Here is a 6,000-nt window from a genome sequence, read left to right as displayed (position 1 = left end):
GTTAGGATGTAAATGATTTTCTTCATTTCCTTTGCATTTTCTGGTATATATTTTAAATTAGTGTTTTTCTATGATTTGATGTAGAATAACTCTTGAATCTGACATGTCACTCATGGCCACAAATATACATTTTGTCTGGTATAGTAGGTTAAATTTTATGTTATCACTCGGATTTTGCTTTGTCGCACTGTATTATATACACAGAATAACTCTTTATATTGTACAGCTCACCACACTTCTGAATTGGAAGTTACACAGTGGTTAGATTAATTAACAGTTACGGGATATATGTATATATGAGTAAACTAATGATGATCTTGCACTGATGCAAGTTTGAAATGAACTGACGAAGGAGTTGGGAGTAAAGTGATGTGAAATGGAGTATGGTAAAACACAGCACTTTATACTGATATACTGTTTACTGCACTTGTACAAACTCATAGAGGTAAGAGGCACACTTGTTGCGATGACAGGGGCGTTATTCTGAGAAACAATTAATTTTGTTTACTGATGTACATTCACACTTATTTGAGGACACTGATATACATGTGATCATTCTGACCATTAAATTTGGAAGATGATACATTTCTGTAGTCTACTGAAATTTTGACATTGAAATCAGTTTGATACAGCATATAATGTCTGGCTTTCTGGTTGCGGTATGTCCCTGTCTGGAAAAACAAAAGTATGATGACCACAATTTATTTGAGACAGCATATTAAAAAAAAACTGTGATACTGTATCCATAACTTGACATCCAACTCACATTAACATTGTTTTTAGAGGTAAGACATAATTTCTTAGGTAGTAATATATGAACAATTGGATATAGTGATAAGGAACCTCATAGAACAGTCAGTGGCGTGCATCAAAAGGGCACCAAGTTAATAAAACTGAAATTTTATACGCTTGTATTTTTATTGTCTTTTTTTACTATAGTGAAAAAAATCATCTTGTATATGAGAAAGTTGACTGACTAAACCTTATATATAACATGTATTTTTCATGAACACTAATTGTCAAATTGTTTAGTTGTTTCACTCTTCATGATTATATTCCCTTCATTTTAGTGAAAGATTTAGAAGAGCTTTATCTCTCTCTGCGATAGTCAAACCTCTTCATTTGGTATTTCTTATACCACAACCTCTCTGGGAACCTGTATCTTATTCCAGTCTCATCTCCACTTTCTCAAAGAGGGCATATATATAATATTAGTAATTTACACCAATTTAAACTGCTGCTTTGACTTTGTCATTTCTGGTGATCTGGATTCGAATACACTGAAGGTTTTTGTGCAGCAAGTTAGTAATTTATGCTAATTTAAACTAGTGTTTTGACATTGTTTATGTTGGGTCTCGCCAGTATATAGAGTGAAGGAAACATGTTGGACTAAGTAACATAACAGTTTACACACAATATAAACTACATGCACATCGTAGGAATAAAATTGCTTTTGTAATTATGGAGTAATTAATGATATAAGTTCTGATATTTCAAGTCATTGAGAAACAGCTATTCTTATGTTTTATTAAATCAGAAATTATTTGTATCCCTAACAGAAATGTGACACGATGATTGTTCAATCAAGATCAAACATGATCATGTTCTAATTGGTGTTAGTTAATAGAATTTTAATTATGACTGTAAAGAGAATGTAAAATTTTGCTCACGCTGTTCACCTGTAAATGATAGGATAATTCTCCTTTTAGTTAATAAAGTAATATATGCATATTAATGAAATATATTGTTGCAGTGATAAAATTTATAATTTATAGACTTAATAGAAACACATTCTTTCCTGTATTTGTATGAAATTATTCAGTGTTATTCCATGTTTTTCTATGTAGTTTGTGTAAGATATATGTTGTTGTTGTTGTTGTGGTCTTCAGTCCTGAGACTGGTTTGATGCAGCTCTCCATGCTACTCTATACTGTGCAAGCTTCTTCATCTCCCAGTACCTACCGCAACCAACATCCTTCAGAATCTGCTTAGTGTATTCATCTCTTGGTCTCCCTCTACGACTTTTACCCTCCATGCTGCCCTCCAGTACCAAATTGGTGATCCCTTGATGCCTCAGAACATGTCCTACCAACCGGTCCCTTCTTCTAGTCAAGTTGTGCCACAAACTTCTCTTCTCCCCGCCCTATTCAATACTTCCTCATTAGTTATATGATCTACCCATCTAATCTTCAGCATTCTTCTGTAGCACCACATTTCAAAAGGTTCTATTCTCTTCTTGTATGTGTATGTATATATGTAAAAACTTTAATCGTTGAACTGAGCAAAATTCAGTATGTAACAACAACAGTAATTGTTTGAAACCATATAAATAGAGGCAATTTGTACATTGCCATCAGACAATCTAGAGTCTTAAGTCAGTCTTCAAATCAGTTTTATGCAAATCTAGTGAATATCTAGCATTTTAAATAAAATTCATTGTGATCAAGAAGTACTGAAACTTATTTACACCATTACGTGACTCCCATATGGCAATGCAGTAGCATCAAGATGAACCAACGGCAGCGAGAACTCTACCAAAACAGTGTAAACTACCAGCCCAAAATTAAAGAATTTCATAAATTCAAGGTAGATCTTAAACAGTTTTTACTAACACATGCTTTTTATAACACTGAAGTATATCTGAATATGGAAAAGTAATATTAATGATGATGTAAATAAAATAGAAAGAAATTTCCACATGGGAAAAATATATTAAAAACAAAGATTCCAAGACTTACCAAGCGGGAAAGCGCCGGCAGACAGGCACATGAACAAAACACACAAACACACACACAGAATTACGAGCTTTTGCAACTGGCAGTTGCTTCGTCAGGAAAGAGGGAAGGAGAGGGAAAAATGAAAGGATGTGGGTTATAAGGGAGAGGGTAAGGAGTCATTCCAATTCCGGGAGCGGAAAGACTTCCCTTAGGGGAAAAAAAGGACAGGTGTACACTCGCACACACACACACACACACACACATATCCATCCGCACATACACAGACACAAGCAGACATATTTCTGTTATTATGTCTGCTTGTGTCTGTGTATGTGTGGATGGATATGTGTGTGTGTGTGTGTGTGTGTGTGTGCGAGTGTACACCTGTCCTTTTTTTCCCCTAAGGGAAGTCTTTCCGCTCCCGGGATTGGAATGACTCCTTACCCTCTCCCTTAAAACCCACATCCTTTCATTTTTCCCTCTCCTTCCCTCTTTCCTGACGAAGCAACTGCCAGTTGCGAAAGCTCATAATTCTGTGTGTGTGTTTGTGTGTTTTGTTCATGTGCCTGTCTGCCGGCGCTTTCCCGCTTGAAAAGTAATATTATTTATATATACTGATATAAAATATTTCTATCTATTATCCAAGGTTTTGAAACAAATTAAAGATAAGTAACTATATTGTAATTGACTACAGCCATACAATGTATATTGTTAATGGATGAATAAAGAGATTGATTGATTGATTGAGCCTCAAGTAGCACCAGCCTGGATTACCCAAAATATGTGTTATTTATTTGGTGGAAGATATCTGTAATAAGAGGTGGTATATTTTGTTTTTCTTGTGTTAAGCAGTGATACACATCCAATGATACACATCCCAAACTTTACCACAAAAACATTTTCGCCACAGTATATTACAATCCAGTAGAGCAGCAATAATGTGATGTAGTATGAATTGTTTCCCTGAGGCATAACCATCACTGCTGACATGTATTGTCAACAACTGAGACATCTTGCATACTCAGTCCAAGAACAGTGACCAGGAAGTCTTTGTGAAATTATGCTACTCTATGATAACACCTGCCCACATTCTGCTAGACTGACAGAAAACACTATACAGGAGCTGGATTTGGAAGTAATTCTCCACTCACCTTTTTCATTTGATCTGTCAGATTTTCACCTTTTCCACACTCTATGAAACAACTTTCAAGAAAGTTCCTTTTGCACATGAAAATGTGCCCGGAACATGGCTCAACAGGTTCTTCATCCCAAAACCAAGTTACTTCTACAGTCATGGAATCAAAAAGCTACCCCAGCAATGGCAGACTGTTGTAAGTAGTGAAGGAGAATATATTATTGATGACTAAATCTCTGTTCTGTGTACCTGCTGTGTTTATTAAACTTATGGAAGAACACTACAGACTTATGCACCAACCCAACAACATTACAGCTGAAATTGGTTGTTGAACAATCACACATTAATACTCTGGAATATTTTTCTGGAGTTTTTCGAACTAACCCAGGAGACTTGGAATCTTGTTTTGTCACAATAAAGTACCTGCTGAAAGCTTATATACACTATACAACAAAGATTTAACACCAAGTGCCCTAAAATGAAAGAAACAGAACATATGGGAATCATGTGTTCAGGTAGAACCACATTTGACTATAACATGCTTCTAAATTACTTTTTCACATCACAGAATATCTGACAAGAGATGCCACAATGTACTTATCTAAATCGTTACTGATGAAAGAAAAAGGAGGAGGGGAAAAAAAGAACTCTTACGATTGGGCTGAGGAAAACTGTACTCTCAGTTCCATTGTGTTGCTGCCAGATGAAGCAGAATACAGAACACCTTCAGTTGGGATAACACTGAAATTCTTATCATCATTCCTTAAAATGAATTCCATGGTAACAGTGGCTTCTGAAATCAAAAGAAGTGAATCAGTGCTTAACTAAGGAAAATTATGCATACATTTATTAAAGACTTATCAAAAAACAATAGTTATAAAAAATTTCTGTATTTCTATGGTTCCCATATATTAAACTTCCTGACAGATTAAAACTGTGTGCCGGACCGAGACTCGAACTCGGGACCTTTGCCTTTCATGTGCAAGTGCTCTACCAACTGAGCTACCCAAACACGACTCACCAGCCATCCTCATGGCTTCAATTCTGCCAGTACCTCGTCTCCTACATTCTGTTCCCATATATTGCTTGACAATAGGATGTTCAAATATTTAAATAATTGTATGAAGGTGATAAGATGTGAGAGTAATAATTTGTTCCATTTGAATTGGATAAGATATCTGTCTTGTGTACTTGCACAACCCGTGTTTTACACTATGCTCTTGACATTCTGAACAAATCTACTTACATCCATTACTTTTATCAGAACATTAAAAAGATGAAATCTAAATTTCTGTATTCTTAGAAAAGTAAATACACTGATGGTCACTAGAACTACAATGCCAGAAAGGGTGACAAACAACGAAATTGTAATTATTGTGCTTATATAGTGTAGCAGGAAAAATACATGACTTAATTTGTAGGTGATTTGAGGGTATACAGGACATGAAATTCAGTACACAGAACTGCCACCTCAAGCAGCAACGGTGACAGTAACCCACCTGGCCATCAAGTCCAACTGAACTTGGATCCAAGAGTGTATCATTCCACGTTGCTTGAACTTTATGCCACAGTCCATCAATAATAGTGGCTGGTAAATGGTGGCATACTCACATCTCTGCAACCCACGACTGGCTGTTTCAATGGTAAAAGAGCTGAGAACATTCTGGCCAGGGTAATGGTAGAACACCCTCTGTACTGAGGTAGGTGAGAATAACACAGGTTACATACGATCTTGAATTATCTTGTTGATAGATAACATTATGGAAACATCAAGGATAAGGCACAGACACTGACCTTAAGCCATCAGAAATCTGACGGTGACTGTCCAGATTAAAGGCTTTGAAAACCAGGTACGATCCTGTTGTGTGCCAAATGGCAAATGATACCATCACAACAGTTTCTGGTTTGTATACTGATAAGAATAAAATCTGGCAACATTTGTTCTTCATGGAACATCCACACACAGATACATCAGTTGTGATGCTGTACACAGAACTAAGGCTTGTTTGAAAGGTAACATGATACCACTCCTGTGTCCTGTGTTCCAACAGAACATATCATTAATAGTGTGCCTTTGTCTACTGCTTTGTCAACAGGAGCCAAAACAGTGGTTACTGTACTGACAGTTCATGGTGGTACCTCACTGTT

Source organism: Schistocerca gregaria, chromosome 3 (genome assembly GCF_023897955.1).
Source record: "Schistocerca gregaria isolate iqSchGreg1 chromosome 3, iqSchGreg1.2, whole genome shotgun sequence".
NCBI lineage: Eukaryota > Metazoa > Arthropoda > Insecta > Orthoptera > Acrididae > Schistocerca > Schistocerca gregaria.
This window is presented reverse-complemented; position numbering follows the sequence as displayed.